General features: G+C 39.5%; 1 protein-coding gene across 8 annotated transcripts in view; it reads left to right on the top strand.

Moving 5' to 3' along the window:
• Positions 1-17,966, top strand: part of GABRB2 (gamma-aminobutyric acid type A receptor subunit beta2) — a 133,770-nt gene that overhangs the window by 88,801 nt on the left and 27,003 nt on the right. The window lies entirely within an intron of this gene.

Here is a 17,966-nt window from a genome sequence, read left to right as displayed (position 1 = left end):
TATTTTTAAAGTAAAAAGCAAGTCTTGTGACATATATACATGCATTTAACATGTCATATCCCTTAATGTTAATCTGGAATATTGTATAAAATTTATACTGTAGTCAGTGGCAAACTGAAGCCTTCTTCAGAATGGGTCTGCTTCATTTCTGCTTTCAAAACCTCTTCATAACCCCTTTGACTCTAAGCTGTTGATACTGATAGTATGGTAGAATATAATGTAATGCCTCATTTGTTACCATTGATGTAGCTCCTCCAAAGAGTCTCTTTCCTGCACCTCATCAACACAGATTGCCAGATTTATAAATACAATGTGGCAAGCAATATGTTCTTCATAAGTTACATTATTAATGTCGACAATCATGCATTCAAGCAAATACTTAGGTATTGAAACCCAGTATCTGCAAATGCTGAGATATGAGGTAGAATCACTTTTGCATTAATAAAGTTCCAGCCAAGAAACCCACTGTGTGCATTAGAAAGCTTGATAAATTCTGCCTTATCTCTGCTTACAAAATGTACACTCGTGAACAGTTGTGAACATTGTATCCAAATGATACCATTTTAATAATGGTAACTGTACTTTCACGATATAAAAGTGTACACTGTTCTGGGGAACATGGGTGGGAGGTTGTACTGCACTGTGTCCTGCTTGTGGGTCCCTGGTCAACATCTGGTTGGCCACTGTGTGAACAGAATGCTGGACTCAATGGATCCTTGGTCTGTTCTATCAGGGCTCTTATGTGCTAGGGCCTATATTGGTACCTCCCATGTGTCTCCAACATGAGAGCATTTAGCTGAGTGCCATATTTCTTTAGTGGAAACCGTACTAAGGAAATAGTTAATGTTGTCTACTTTTGCATGGCGCGTAAGAATTGATGGGAAGACATGGAAGACAAGGAAATTGACTAGCCATTTCATGTGTGGGTATTACTATGAGGTTGGATAGGCAGTGGTACCGTTACCACTGACAGGGCTAAAGCCTGAGGCCCTGCAACCTTGGGCAGGGGAAGCAAACAACAATGAAGAGGTAGCACTCCGGCAGCAGTTTTGGCAAACCACAACCCCTGCTAGGACGGGAATCACTGTGCCACACCAGTTGCAGCCATATATTGTTTTAATATACATCATTTCCCCCAGAGCTAGAGTGGCAGATAGTTCAGCCCATCTGATGTCACATTTGGGGTTATGTGGCCAATGAGGGAACTGGAACAACATTGGAGTTGGCCAAGCCTCCTCTTCCTGCTTATTCACTGCTCCCATGCCCACATCCAAAAGGTGGTGTCTAATTGGGTGAGCATGCTGCCACTCTCATCCTTGGGAAAATGATTTAAATTAAAATGGTGTGCAGCTGCAGCCTCATACTTGGCCAGTGCGTTGCTTTCAGCACACGCAGGCAAGCAGCTGCCTTGCACCCACTTAACCAGCCAGCCACCTCTACCACTGCTGGTTAAAAAATGTGAGGCAGTGGCAGAAGAGCCCCACTGCTGGCAGCAGGCAGGGAGCAGATGAGAAAAGCAGCCCTGCCACCTAGGTCTCAGGGCATGGACAGGGTACTGGGGCGGGGGAGGCTAAGCCTGGCAGCACCTCTGTGGCCAGGGCGTGGCTACAGATATGGATAAACTTTACACCCCAGTCTGTATTCCATTAAACTGAGTCCAAAGACATGGCAATTTAGAAGTGATTTGAACACACTTTCATTGTCCTGAAAACAAGTGCCTCAGAATGCAGAGGATGTGTGTTGAATTGGAAGCCACTCCCAAACACACATTTCTGAATGTCTGTCTTCGCCCTTAGATTCAGCACTGCTGAGTCCCATGAGCTACAGTGGAACTGAGTTGGCTTAGCTCCTAGTACTTTGGTTTAAATGGATTTATTTATTTTTACAGCAGGCTATTAAATGGCCAGTAGCTGGAGGTTGAATGATGACATGGATTACTTTACTCTTCCTTTTTAGAGTCCAGTATTGACCATTCTCAAAATGGACCCAAGGCTTATGGTTCATAGATTCTTAAGAATGCATTTCTTTAAATTTTGTAAGTATAGGGACACAGGGCAGCTGCTGATGTTTAAATCCTTTTATTTTCCTCCAGAGATTTGTCTGACTTTTAGGAAGCCTTTTAGCCAGGAGGCATAGTAACGCTCAGTAGAGAGATCCCAGCTGGGTCTGAAAAATCCAGCACAGTTTGTTCCCCGTGAACATAATTTAATAATATATTTTAAAAGATCTAAATCTGTGAAAGTGCTGATTATACTTTGTGTCGTGTTTCTCCTCTAACCCAATTAAATCAAGATGAGCCACATGCCACATCTCCTGGCTATCACACAGCCTTTGTTAGCCAGCTGGACCTGCAATTCCAAAGTGAACTATGGAGAATTGAAGAACCAGGGATTGCCAGTATCATGCTTTCTTCCTTGGTGGCTAATGTTTTAAGGCCACTGTGGAAGTAAAGCAGTAGTATACCTATTGTATTCCCTAAGTGGGGGCTCTCAGTTCCAGGATTGGATCCTCCAGTCCTGGAACTGAGAAGTCCCTATTGAAAACGTTGACGCAAGGACAAAAATCAAACAAATGACAGGGCATTTGGATGGTTCATAGTGGAATATCTGCTTGGTGTAGATGATCCCTTTTAATATTTTTGGCCACCTGTCTTAGATGTGATCATATAGAACACTGGGCATTGAACACAGTGTGAGGACCAAGCTAGATGTGGCATTAAATGCATTCTTGCATGTTTTCCTCCTTCCTTTTTATTGTGTATTCTTGCATTTATGTAACATGCATGTATTGAAAAACTGCAAATAACAGCCAAAATGTGCCTGGGGATTATAATTTTGCAGTTGCAGTAGGTGTTTAGCCCTTTCCTCTCTTCCTTTGAAGCTGCTTTTTGCATTAGGAGGAGATTCTCCATTGGCATATTCTGATGCTGGTAGTTGCAGTAACCAGTATTCAATTAAAAAAATAATGTAAAAAATAATAATGTAAAAACCAACAACAGTCAGGTGTGCAAACTCATTGCAACCCCCTATGCACCCCATCCCTTCTTCCCACATAATCTCCACTATGTTACGTTTAAAAGTCATGCTTCATGTATATCACCAGTAGCTGAGGCATAAAAGGCTATTTAAATGCATGATGCCTATTAATAATAGCTGTAGTTTACAGGACATTGTTAGTGTTATGCAGCGGGTGGTAAGAACAGCACAGTGCAAAGGGATCAAAAAAATCTAAGTGATTTCTGAAAGAAATCAGAAAACTGAACAATGCTTTCTTAATACAGGCTATAATTATTCAATCGGTGAACCCATCAGTTACCGACACACAGCATTTTCAGAGGCATTTCGATGTGTTTCTGGCTAAGAGACCTAAATCTGCAAGGCATCATTTACTATTTTGAAGCATATGCTGATGTTTGGTAAAAGGAGAGTCAGAAAGGATGTCAACTGCCAATGCTTAGAGTATTAAAGTTTTAACAAAATGTCAGAGGAAATTATTGGGTGGGGGTGAGGAGGGGAAACTGGTTAATCCATAGAAATCTGTCATAAAGATTGCATTGTAAAGTTGCTTCAGCATGAATTCTGGTGGCATATGGGAGCTTAAAATATAATCTAATGATATATCTTCATGGAAGATGTTTATATAACATGATTTCCATGGAACTGCCATTTCTTGTTAATTTGTTAGGATAATAAAAGATACTGTATTTGGTACAAATGGGAAGAAAGATGAAACCAAATGCTGATGGCACCTGAGCAGCAGCATATATATTTTTCTCTGCATATTTGTGAAAACAAAAATAGAAATCTCTTGTATGTTCTGTGCCAGGACTGGGAGTTCTCTGAATAGAGCCCTGAAGAGCTGTTAAATACTTATGGCTTTGGGCACTGAAAGATAGGAGACCAGAAATTTTGGGTGGAGAGGTGGAGTAAGGCAGTATAGAATTGTGGCACTGAGTGGCTGTACTCAAATAGAAGAACTAACATTGGACTGGGGGAGAAAAGGCTCAGAAAAAAACATTTATTGGAACAAGTGAAGAGTAGAAATTACATCCGCAAAATGCTCTAGTATGAAATTCAAATGCAGCAATTTGATATTGACTTTAAATTCGAGAAACTGGAACCTAGAACAGGGCATTAAAAGCAAGTTGTGTGTGTTCTATGGGGTTGGATCCAACACAGTCATTCCACCGATGGAAGCAGTTCTGTCAGTGTAAGTTTCTGGTCCTCCATGTGCTTACCCTTAAAATCTGCTCCAGAGGGCTGGGAAACCCTCTGGAGCAGATTTTTGAGTGGTGCAGAGGGCTGCATTGGGGTGGAGAAAGGGAGAAAAAAACCCATTGCGCTTGTAGAATCTCAGAGCTAACCTCTGGTCTCCAAGATAGGGAACTGGTAAGGAGTTTGCTGATTTCATCATGGTTTCTTTACATTAAAATGGAACACACTCCATAGAGTTATTTCATCATCTGGCATCTTTTGCCTAAACTTTTTTAGATTTCAACCAAAGTCCACCCATTATTATTTTTTACATGCAGTCATAAAATTCAAGTAGATCACCAGTCATGTGTTTATGGACCTCAATCAGTTGAAAATGCAGTTTTACATTACATCATATATCTTTTCCCAGAAATACAATTATTGAGAATTTACAAAGCAGAGTGCAAAATCTTGTTCTACTCTTCTGTCAAATCAAGAGAAATATGTCACCATCACCAAACATGCAGTGCCTTTTCAGAAACTTAGAAAGTAGCTTGTCAAAGTTAACATGCCTGTAGCATGCATATAGAATGAATATCTATGGATATTTTAATTCTATTGCCTTGCTGAAAGTATTTTTAAAGCTATTTTAGGGTATGTCCTAGAAAATGTATGTTATTATGTTTTGTATTACACCATAAATGCTGTTCTCAGTAAGAAGCATGTAAGTTTCATTCTTTGAAAGTCAGTGTGAGCTGTTTCACGCCATATATTTACCTTAAAAAACAACAACACCCAGATACCCTGTCTTATCTTTTAAAGCAACCCCAGCTGGCTAGCAGCATATCATTATTATAAAACAGCATCAACCAGAACAAAAAAATTAAAAACGTAGAAGAAAACCCCCAGCACATTAACAATGATGACTTCTTAATAATCCACAGCAGTCAGCCCAAATAAAAACCAACTTGGGTATAAAAATCTCAAATGCAATCTAGTCCAGAGGCTCAAAAAAGGGCAAGATTTAACCTGCCAAAGAGTTTCTGAGCCTGGCAGACCTCCTTGGTGAGGATATTCCATAGAGTTGGTATCACAGTTGTGTCACATACCTACTAAGGATCTCTGTTAGTACCGTATTTCTTCGATTGTAAGACGCCATTGATTGTAAGACGCACACTAATTTCAGTACCACCAACAGAAAAAAAAAACACCTAAGATACACCCGCGATTCTAAGATGCATCCCATTTTTAGAGATGTTTATATGGGGGGAAAAGTGCATCTTAGAATCGAAGAAATAGGGTAAGTGAAAGTACAGGTAAAATAGGAAGTAAGATCATAAGGAGCACCATGTTGGATCAGACTGAGGTCCATCGGTCCAGCACTCAATTCACATAGTGGCCAGCCAGCTGTTGACCAGGAACCCACAAGCAGAACACAAGTGCAACAGCACCCTCCCAACCATGTTCACCAGCAACTAGTGCATAGAGGGGCTTATAAATATCAAAACATGAATATCAATAATATTTAATTATAATCACAATACGATATTTTGATCTGAAGCTGGAAAAGCATTTCAAGTTCCTGAGAGCATCAAGTATTTAAGTGCCAGTTCCAAGTATGAATAGTCTGTATGGAAATTAGAACTAATCAAATACTTTGACTGCTGCATCACATTTTGGGCATCATCAGAGAAGCATTTTATTGCTTGCTCATTACTGAGTACTCAAGGATTTTCACCGGTGCCATTCACAGCAATGTCTGCATCCTGCACGTCTCCCGCCCCTTCTAGCCTTCTTTGTGCAACAAAAAATAACCCCAGTAAATCCAAATTATTTTTGACATGGAAGTTGCCACTATCTCCTGCTGTGTGCAGGAGAAGCAGCACAATCAAAACAGCCCACTGAATGGGCCACTTGCACTTTGTTTACTTCCTCTTTCGAAAGAGGAAGTAATGAGCGACAAAAGTGCTGGTGGAGAAGTGACAGTAAGGAAACACGATTTCCCTCCATGACACACTTTGATGTGAAGGCTGAGTTGACTGCTCACCAGTCCTAGGATTGTGCGTGTAAGTGTGTGTGTGTGTTTTGTGGAGGGTAGTGTATAAATTCCTTATATAAATAAATACACTTTAGGAACCTCATTGCGCAGTCAGCTGGACTTTTCCCAGTACTGCTTTGATCTGTCCTGCCACTCATATTAGGCATGCTGCTTGAAGCATAGAGGACTACCTAGAAGTGTCAATAAAGGCCACTGACCCTGGCTGGACTTTCTTAAGTCTACCTGGCTTTCAGCTTGAAATAACTGAATATATATGCAATGTTCTTATGCACTGCTAGCAGCATTACTTTCCGCTTCCACACCTGGAAAGTAAGGGGAAACAGAAAAACTGCCAGCACTGTGAATAATGAAATGAATATTTTTACAGAAGCAGGTATGTTACTGATGACAAATGACAAGCAAGGGAGTTTTATTATTCCATTATCCAAGAGCTTGGGGATTCTTGGGAGTGGATAATTAATTTAATTTGCTGAGTGAGAGTTCAACTAGAGTGTCCAAATGCTCTAGGTATGCACTGAGCTGGAAGGAAAATGCCTTCAACGTATAGACAGGTGGCATTTTCACAGCACAAATTATGCCCCAAAGGCTCTCTCGTTAGTTCAAAACTGCTGTTCAAACATTTCTTCTGAGAATACAGTTTAGAAAAAAAGCATTGATAAGCTCAAAATGATGACTGCCTAAGAAAGCCATTTGCAAGGCCCTGGTTGACTTTTAGCCCCACATCCTTCCTCACATGACTTCAAGTATGTGTATCTGTTTGTTCACCCTTTTCTGAATGAACGAGCTCACTTCTGCTGGAGCATTAGACAAGGACAGGATCTACACTACTGCTTTAAAACAGTTTATAACAGTAGTGACAACTGTTGTGGCCCAATACTCCATATACAGTTTTCAAGCCATTTTCAAAGTGTCATGTCCTGCTTGGTGTAGATCTGGCCAAGATCTGTTCCAAGCAATAGTCAAGCAATGATAGGAGAAGTATTTAAAAACATCGTTAGAAAACCTCTTGGAGAAGATGCCTTCTGTACTCAGAAAGCAAACAGGAAATCTGTTAGGCAAAGCAAGTGTCATAGGAAAGGGTTTGTGGAGAAAGATTGGCCAACGTGGGGTGGGAGGTGGCCTAGGAACTATGGGGAAATGGGGGGGCAACAGAAAAGGGGAGAAGGTTGTGGAGGGCAAGGAGGTACCGTGAAAAACAGAGGGAGGGACTAAACAAACATAGGATCTAACAGAAGAGAAAGTGGGAACTTAGAGAAAGAAATGTTGTTGGTAATCTAGCCAAAAGAACAGGGAGGGGAACACATGTTCTTATACATTGCCATGATTTGGTAGTTCTATATACTGCGAAAACATGGAATTGACTGGGTATGTTTTTATAACTAGATGAGTCTCTGCTCATATAAATAAAGTTAATATCCTCATTTTATTTATTTATTTATTTATTTGTGACCTTGGTGGAGGTTTTGATCAGTCTCAGAGTTCTGAGCTTCAAGGGGTTGGAGTAGGGGGAAATCCTGATGTGGAATCTTTAATGGTCCTTTACTGTTATTTTTTTAAGTATTTATATTCTTTTTATATGTTTAAGTATTTATATTCTTTTAAGTATTTCCTTTAAATATTTATATGTAAGTATTATTTCTTTAAAGTATTTAAGTATCTTTTAAGTATACGCATGGAGAAAATAAACGAGCCTTTCCCCCACTCCAAAATAAGATGGAAAAGTGGAGGGGAAGAGGCAAGTTGAGTGCAGGACAGTGACGACGTCATGTGAGTACCACATTACAAAACCACAAATCAGGCATAAGGAGAGTGCGATAAAATGCTGGTGCGATGGAGCTGTCAGTCTCAGGAGCCTCCTGCCTATGTGATAGCTGGCCATGCTACCAAAAGTATGAAAGCCCTAATCAAGTAGTTTTACTTAAGCCTGGTTGGTTGATCCTTTTGTTCCCACTCTCATTCCCCCTCCATGACCCCAGGGATAAAATGAAACCCCTTTGGCCCAGGATTTTGTCTTCCATTGAACCATTGGGAGGACCCTTACATTTGCAAGTAAGTTTGCTAGTTCTCTGCGGATTTCATCCAGATCTAGTTATACTTAGAGCTAGACCCACTGAAAACAATGGAACTTGAGATAGTCATGACTAAAGTCCCATTGGTTTCAATAGGTCTTCTCTAGGCATGACTAAATCTGGATCCAATCCTGTAAATTTGCCTAGTGTAAGTTTATTTACCTAGAGAGATTTTATTTATTTATTTATTTATTTATTTATTTATTTATTTATTTATTTTCAGTGCTACCTGCGTGATTCTTCTCCTTAATGAAGTTTCTAATTGGAACCTGATGTTGGACTGTAAAGTTTGATTACTTTACAGTAATCAAGGAATAATCCCCTACATGCCACATTGTTTGATTTAAACTACATGTTTTGATCCAGGAGAGCAAAGGAGAAAGAAAGACCTCGACCTTGTACACTAGATTTCCTCATGGATATGGATAATCCCCAGACTATACTCAGCTAAAAACACTTACTCAACTACGCACTCACCCAGACACTCTTGTCCTGAGCTTAAGCAGTACATGATCATGTTTCTACTGGTCTCAGGAATCTTTAGATCAGGACCTATTATTCCACAAGTAGTGGCGTAATCAAGAGCCATGGTGGTATAGTGGTTTGAGCATTGGATTGGGACTAGGGAGATCCAGGTTCAAGTCCCTACTCAGCCATGAAGCTCTAAGGGTGACTTTTGGCCAGTCACTGACTTTCAGCCTAACCTACCTCACAGGATTGTTTTGAGGACAAAATGAAGAGGAGGAAGAGGAGGATCATGTAAGCTGTATTAGGTTCCTTGCAAGTGAGAAAAGAACGCAGGCTATAAATGTAATAATACAATAAAGAAAGGAATAAATGAATGAATGAATCTGAAGACCTCCCATATTCTTTATTTTACTGTTCTATTATGACTACATTTTTTCCATTGATAAGATGCTCATATGCTGTGGAATAAATGAGCTATTGGTGTTCTTTGCATAAAAATGTAGTCTGTCATCTTTTGCTTTGAGCCAGCTTCCTTTTATTTATGTAAAGATATTAAGATATTATTACTGGCTTATTTGCATGTAGATATCCTCCATTTCTAGCCCAGGAGGCAAGATTATACAACACTTAATTTGCATATTGACATAATTAAGATGCTACAACTGAGAGAACTTGGATAAGCAGTTGACCTAAGGGGGTTAAGAATCTGCTTGCAAAATGCAGGTCATTAATGGTTGGTGTCACACAGGCTCTAGAGTAGATGTTGCCACATTATCTGTTGTCATGCTGAGACTTTGAGGAGCTGTGAAAGAGCAGGAATATATGTATTGAAAACTACTTTGTCTACACAAGGGAGGAAATCCTTGTGCCCTTTCCATCATGTAACTAGAGAAACCGTACAACAGGTGGTTCGTCTGCTCTGCTAAGTGATGTTAAACCTGTCTGGAAGCGGTTGCACTCCCCTAAAGGATCAGGTTCATAGTTTTGGAGTGTTCTTGGATCCAGAATTGTCACTAGAGGCACCGGTGGACTCAGTGGCATGGAGCACCTCTTATCAGCCTAGGCTGATATACCAACTATGTCCTTATCTGGCTAAAATTATCCATGCTCTGATAACCTCTCACCTGGATTACTGCAATGCATTATACCAGGAAAGGCAAGCCAAAATGGAATGTCAGAAGCAAGGAAAGAATTGTGAGAAGATTAGTGTGTAAATTTGCATAAACTTTAAACACAGTATACACAACTTGGATAGTAATTAAGGCTGCATACTTGGAAGTGCTTATAAGTGTATTATCCTCCTTGATGTCAGTGGAGTTTGGAAATGTAGCTGGGGAACATAGCGAAGACTGCTGTTACACTCCTGTCCTGCTTGTGGGTTTCCCATGGGCATTTGGTGGGCCACTGCATGAACAGAACACTGGACTACTTATTTATTCATTTATTTATTTATTTATTTATTTATTTATTTATTTATTTATTGCATTTATATACCACCCCATAGCCAAGGCTGTCTGGGTGGTTTACAAAGATTAAAAAACTGGACATTAAAAATCAATATACAAAATTTAAAACCATAAAAACATAAAAACAGCTAGCATGTAAAATAGTTCTTAAACTCTCAGCCAGGCCAAAGACAGTTAACAACTTTGCTGTTAAATGCCTGGGAGCAAAGAAAAATGGATGGAACTTTGGTCTGATCCAGCATGGCTCTTCTTATGTTCTTATGATGCGAGGACCAGCTTTTAAAGCATCCTAGTTGGGAACGTGTGGAACCGTACCAAGCTCAAAGGTATAACAATTCATTGCTTGGTGAACAGAGTGACAAATTCCTGTAAGCACACAGTGCATTTCCCTTTCAACAAAGGAAGGGTGAAGTAGGGTGACCATATGAAAAGGAGGACAGGGCTCCTGTATCTTTAACAGTTGTATTGAAGAAGGAATTTCAGCAGGTGTCATTTGTATATATGGAGAACCTGGTGAAATTTCCTCTTCATCACAACAGTTAAAGCTGCAGGTGCCCTGCCCTCTTTTAAATCTGGTCACAGTATAGCTGCAGTATAACTCCTGCAGCTTTAACTGTTGTGATGAAGAGGAAATTTCACCTGGTGTGACATGCATACAAATGACACCAGCTGAAATTCCCTTTTCTATGCAACTGTTAAAGATACAGGAGCCCTGTCCTCCTTTTCATATGGTCACCCTAAACCCCTCCGTTTGAGCATGACTCTGGACTGTGGTCATTATGCTTCCCTCCTTGCAGCTCGTATATCTATGGAATAATTAAGCATAGTGGAAAACAAATGCTATTTCACTGCCAGCATTATTAGTGTTGCCAGATGTTATTCACTTGTTCTGTTCATTGTTCTAATTCACCGCAACATTAGCCTGCTGAGCAGTTGAAAGCAGTGAGGGCATTGATATTACATATTGGTGTGCTTGTGCACAAATTGAGTTATAGGTATTGTTGAGCCTCATTTCATTGGTTACGTTTCATTAATCGGTTTATGCTGCACTGAAAACTAGAATGATAGTTTAGGGTTTTCTGTTACATCCAGGAACATGGATTATTTATTTATGTATTTATTTTGCTCTTTGCTATGTCTTTTCTGTGCCAAGAGTTAGCATTGGACTGTTTATAACTACCTTGCTTTATAAATTAAGCCTTTTTTTCTCTGCCAGAAAGAGGTTTTGTTTTGTTTGAGGGGCAGCTGGATTTCAATTTTCTTCAGAACAAAAGTCATTTAAAAGGGGGGGGGCTGCAGAGACTATAAGCCTTTTACATATGGAAGGAGTCCAAGTTCTACTGAGTAAAATAGCACTTGATGAAATTTCATAAGGAAAACTAAGTGCCTTTGCTTGGCCATTTCTGTGTTCACAATGTCTTCTATCATCTGATTTGGAGTAGGGATTGGAAAACAGAGTAGCAGTTAATTTTGGGGTAAACCTTTTAGTCAAATATGTAATGTACAAGCATCAAATCTTTTTGTTCCAGAGCACTAGATAATCCAAGGAGCAATGCTTGCCAGCATCCTTTTCAATATGTTTAACCCTTTTATAATTATCCAGTTTTTACCTGTATTTGAAAAAAAACCTCATTCTTGTTTATCTTCATATGGGGTCTCAAGTCATCTGTGTTAATTCTGCCTGACATAATTTAGAGTTGTACATGGTATTCAACTTCCCATACAAAGAAATTCATTCAATTGTACAGAAATTGCTACACTCCTAAACTGTATTGCATTTGCCATCGAAAAAGTAAATGAGGAAGACCCTTTGGAGGATATGATGAATGATAAGACTTAACTTTTATACAGTTCAAAGCACTTCAACTACGTTAACTCAGAAGTTCTTCATGACATATGAAGGAAGCCAGGATTATTGTCTCCATATTGAGATGAGATGAAGAGGCTGAAGTGATAGATTAGTGGTTTGCCTAAAACCACCATTATGGGTAGGCATTTGGACAAGGGACTACACATTTTAGTCACTGTGCTATGCCAAGAGATGGTGTACTGATAATGATGAAATGGGGATTTGAAAATGGTATTTTGTGGAGTGCTGTACAGCTCTCAAATTCTCCTGGGTCAACCCAGGTCGTGGAGATTATGCATATTTTCTTTGAGACTTCTGACACAGCATGTGTTACCTTGGATAGTGATTAGTATTGTGCAGAAGAATGAATTATTGTGTCCAGATGTGCAAGTGGGGGGAAATTATAAACCCACACAGAATAGCTTCGTCAGCCAACTTGCAGGTATAATGACCAATTACAATAGAAGCAAATAAGAATGTGTTGAATCCTTGACTGCAATAAATTGCATTCTCTTCAGTTTTTACTGAGAAGGCTACAGTGGCATGATGCTGATTTTTTTCTATTTTTAAACTATGCTACATGAACTCATAGTGTGTATAAAATGCCACAAGCATCTTCTGGATATAAAAATTAAACATTTTCTGTGTATGTATGTATAATATGGAATCTACACTTCTCGTGTTTTGACCATTTTTTATTTATTTTTTTGGTTACAAGTGTTTGTAAATTTTCTTTCCTCCTTTAACAGTGAACTAGACGAATGACATTTTCCCAAAATAATTAAACACTGCTATAGTAAGTCATGTACACCAGTGTCCATGACAGTCCCTGCCATGTGTTCTTGCATGGAATAGAGATCTTCCTATGGCAAACTCTCCAGGGACCAGGATTGTACCCTTAGTTCCATATCCTTGTGACCGTAGGTGCTGCCATGAGAGACAAATCTTTCAGCAAGATCATTCTTGATAATGCTTTGTAGATGCTTTTCAGAAGATATATTAGAGCTTGGGATCCCCACACTTCTCAGAATGAGGAAATGGGAAGAATCAGAGGTCTGATGAAGAAATCGTACAAGATAACTGGGATTTGGTAATGCTGGATTAGCAAGGTCCTTCTTACAGATTGGTCACACTAGAGATGGCAGATACCCACAAATGATCTGTAGCTTGATGCCATTTAGTAATTGGCATCAACTGTTGATGGTGTCTGCTTACTTCTCTCAGCAACTACATTGAGTCAGCATATATTGGTATATTAGCAGGAATACAGAAAAATCAGGGTATGGATCTTAAAATGCAACAGAGTTGACTTTCTACTGCACGTGTTAGATTATCCAATCCTTTAAGAAGCAAGTAAACAGAACGTGACATAAATCCCGTGGAAATGTTACAGTCAAGCAGAACACATGTCCACCAGTTTAAGGAAGGATTAAATATAATGATCCAGTTAATCCTTAAGAAATGAATGATTCATTCACTGAATTTTGTTCTGATGGAAATTTTGGGAATGGTGTGTCAAGTAATCATTCATATCCAGAACTCTGTGGGTTCTCCCAGTGCTTTATAGAGAGCAAAGAATTGGTGCATTAAGAAAACTGCTGTGACTGTGTGCATGTATGGCACAGTAAAGGGCATTGAAGTCTGAATTTCCAACTCAATTTTAAAAATTCATCCAGAAAGTTCTTCAGATTAAAGCAGCTTTCAGCAGTGTCAGTGGAGCTAGCTTCCGTTTAAATATACATAGGATTGCAGACCTGAGGGTTGTTTTTGTATACGCACTGATGCCTTTACAAAGTCAAAATGCTCATGTAATTGTGTAAAACATGAGTGTTTTTTTAAAAGAGAAACCTAGAAATATTAGAGATGCTAGCTATGCTCACCTTTGATGGGAATAAAATGAAAGGATCAGGACATAAGCAGTGCTTCTAGCTCCCCTTTAGGAATAATCATATGGTTAACTCTGTAGGAAACAATGTGTTTGGTGACTGTTTTTGCCAGCAAGAACAAAGAATGTATGTTGAACGCAACAGGGGGGAAAGGTGGAAGTTCAGGGACATCATCATTTGTCCCTCTGAATTAAGCTCTTTATTGCATGCTTTGGGGGTGGGGGGTTTAAATCAGTATGTGAGGAGGAAATTTAAAAAATGTTTCTAGAGAGCATAACAGCTGCTCAAGAAAGAGGAAGCATACATTGATGAAGTATGGAATCTTTCTCAAGCTTCAGTGTAGAATTAAGTCAGTAGTAGCAATGAGGGGAGAATTAAAAGCCATTAAATGGCTCAGAACAGCTGCTAAATAGCTATTCAAACAGAAAGTAAAGAGGAGGCTCTGTTTTTAGCCACTTTGTTTACTTGCTTAATGTAGATCTGAAGAGCCATGTCTTGTACTGAGAAATCAATGTGCCTGTGATTATTTCCTAAGTGTGTTTGTTGAATTGTGCGGGAACATAAATTGCATTTGAGTGTAAATAATTTAAATTCTATATTTTTATCTAAATAGCATCCCATTGGGTGTGAATACTATAGAATTCATGTATCAGATAAGAGGGATCTAAATCTATCTATCAAGGGATATAGCTGATATTCTTGCAAAGCCTTTGAGATTTTCTCAATTGTCACCTGCCATTTCCTACATTTTATTTCACTATTTTTGGTGGTATAATGACCAAGCTATATCCATTTTCCATTCAGGCACTTTTACTCTGCAGGACAATGGAATTTAGTAATGGTGACAGGCAGTTCAGGTTGTTTTTTGAGCTTGAGCTGTATTCCTAGTAATCACATATCCAGCAATGGTGAGGCCTAAAGAAAGGTTTGTTTGGCACACATACTATTTTTTGGAAAGAGTGGATTGAAAAGCAAGCACAGCCTTATGTTGTCAGAGAAACGAGAGGAGATGTCTCATTTACAGCCCAACAGACCTGTCATAAATCTTTCGCACTTTCTATGATTGCTCCATGACATTCCTCCAAAGCATTTGATGGGAAAATAACATTTGTTTGAAAAAGTAGTTTTAGCTCTAAGTCTTTTCATCATAGCTGACTTAAGAGTTCCATCAGATGTGCATTTTATTGCACAGGAATAAACAGGAAACCTATATGTAACTAAGGGCTCATCTACACCAAGCAGGATATTCTACTATGAAAGCAGTATATAAAAGGCAGGAGCCACACCAAGCAGCATATAGCAGTATGAAAGCAGTATATAGTGTGTATCAATGGGTCCCAACAGTTGTCAGTGCACTTCAATACCGCTATAAAGCCGTAGTGTGGCTCCTGCCTTTTATATACCGCTTCCATAGTGGAATATCCTGCTTGGTGTAGATGGGCCCTAAGTTTCATCTTAGGCCAGATCTACAACAAGCAGGATATTCCACTATGAAAGTGTTATGAAAGTGGTATATAAAAGGCAGGAGCCATACTACTGCTTTATAGTGGTATTGAAGTGCATTGACAACTGTTGGGGCCCATTGACACATACCTTGTACCGCTTTCATACTGCTTTCATAGCGCTATATCCTGCTTGGTGTGGCTCCTGCCTCTTATATACCACTTTCTTAGTGCTCTATCCTGCTTGATGTAGTTCTGGCCTTAGTTTCCGGCTGATTTACAGCAAGACATGGAAACTCTGCAATTCTGCCAAAGACTTTCTGGGAAAGGTGAACTTTGAGGAGCGATTTGAATGAAGCAAGGGATGCAGGCATTTTGGAAGGGTATTTCAAGCATTTAGGGAAGCAAGGGAGAACAACTGGAATCTTTGGTGGAACCAGGAGGCCTTTGGATGGTGGAGTGTGATAGAGTTGAAGGAGCAAAGGCCACAGGCAGAGATGTATTGAGATATAAGAGCAGATGGATAACGGGGAAGAGGAGGCAAGACCACAGAGGGCTTTGAAGATAAGGGAGACGAGTTATTAGATCCAGAAGTGGAGAGTGAAGAGATTTAAGGTGTCATGTGATCAGAGTGAAGAGAAAGATGAATGGTGGAGTGCTAGAGAGACTTAACGGGATCAACATGAGGCAATGGGAAACCAAATAGTAGACGAATAGTCTAGGCAAGAGATGAGTATGACATGGACCAGTGTTTTAGCTGAGGGGACATAGAGGTAGGGATGGGAGAATCAGTGAAACTGATTTACAGTGAAATCCTATTCACTTTGAAGCAGAGGCATAAATCGCTTGCATGAAATAAGTCCTGAGTTAAAAAGAAAACAAAATTCTGTCTTTTGTTTTTGGATGGACATACTAATGCCCAATCAAGAGCTACACTAAAATTCTGGGCAACAGCAATCACTTTTCCACACTGGAAGACACACAGGAAGTTATTTCTCAAAACATTGGGTGTGTCACTTTAGCCTCTCTCTTTTGGCCTATGAGCTTCACTCATTTCCTAAAATTACTGGACCTGTTTTTTCATGAAACTATTGGGCAAAATAGTGCCTTGCATACTTTGCCTCATATCTCTGCTTGTACAAGGGCTAGAGACTTGCTGTTAAAAATAAAATGAATAAATAAATAAATGCTTGCAATCCTAGCCAGCCAATGGTATGGCCTAGCCAGGTGGTATGGTTAGAATCTGGGTGAAATACAGCCAACTGAGCAATATGGCAACTTTAGCCTACTTTCCGAAATGGAACTTGCTAACAAGACTTGCTCTTCCTGCACTTGTCAAGATAAGGATGGCAGTAGATTTTTCTTCTTTATCCCTGAGTCCTCAAACATTGTCTTTAATTTCATAGTCTGGATGTATGAGGAGCACAAATATTAAATAAACATTTTCAAATAGAATTCTGTATTTCATCTATGTTAAGTATGTCTTATGCAGTGCTTCTTGACTCATCTAATAAGTAAAAATATCCAAAAACTGAATCTGTGAACATTTAACTTAGGTGATCAGTATAGGCTGTAAACTAGCAAATATTATCTTTGCTTAATCTACCCTTTCACCCCTAGATAGACTATTAAATGCAGTTATGTTGATATGTTTAATAAAATAAATAAATATAACAATTAAAAACACCACAAAAGAGACAGCAGTCAATTAAAATCTCTATACCAGGTAGAGAAAGAAAATCAAACAGAGGGTAGGCCAAATGCAGGGCAAAATAGAAATGTCTTCAAAATAGGGTGGTCACGAACACATTACCCAAAAGAAAGAATGCATCACCAAAGATGAGAGCAAAAGATTTGCATACCCACGCTAATTATACATTCACACATACACAAACTGATAATTGTTGATGGGCAACCCCCATGCACCTGCTGTCCCTTCTTATGTTTCTTTATCCTTAAACCATACTGGAGATGCTTCCAGACTGAGTGCTTCTAGTGCTAACAACCAAATGGCAATGTGGAGGTATTCCATCTTTCTCTCCTTAACAGGTTTTTTTTTTTTCTGGTGAGAAAAAAGATTGAAGAAGCACTGGGAAAACAACATGGGAGGGTTACAAATGGAAAACAGTGGCAGCTGGACCTCTGTAAAATTGCATGAGTAAAGCAAGGTGATGGCACAATGGAAGCCTCATTGAAGTACCATTTTACTGGACAGCTCTGGAAACAGAAGACAGTTTCAAATAGAGGACTGTCTTCAGAGAGGCCTTCAAGTCGAGGACTGTCCTCTGTAAAGTAAGACACTTGGCCACCCTACTTCAAGGAGGAACAGAAGACTTAACAATGGCCTGGTTCAGACACATGTTAAACCATGCTGCTTAACCACAGCATGGTTAAGGGAACGCATTCCCTTAACCATTTTGTGGTTAAGCAGCATAGTTTAACATGTTGTCTGAACCAGGCCAGTGAGGGACTAGACCACTCTCCCAGGGCAGGGATTTCTACATCTTTGGTTCTGCACTTTCCCTTGTTCTCAC

Source organism: Elgaria multicarinata, chromosome 3, assembly GCF_023053635.1.
Source record: "Elgaria multicarinata webbii isolate HBS135686 ecotype San Diego chromosome 3, rElgMul1.1.pri, whole genome shotgun sequence".
Lineage (NCBI taxonomy): Eukaryota > Metazoa > Chordata > Lepidosauria > Squamata > Anguidae > Elgaria > Elgaria multicarinata.
The sequence above is the reverse complement of the archived record's forward strand: the minus strand, read 5'-3'. Positions and strand labels throughout refer to the sequence as shown.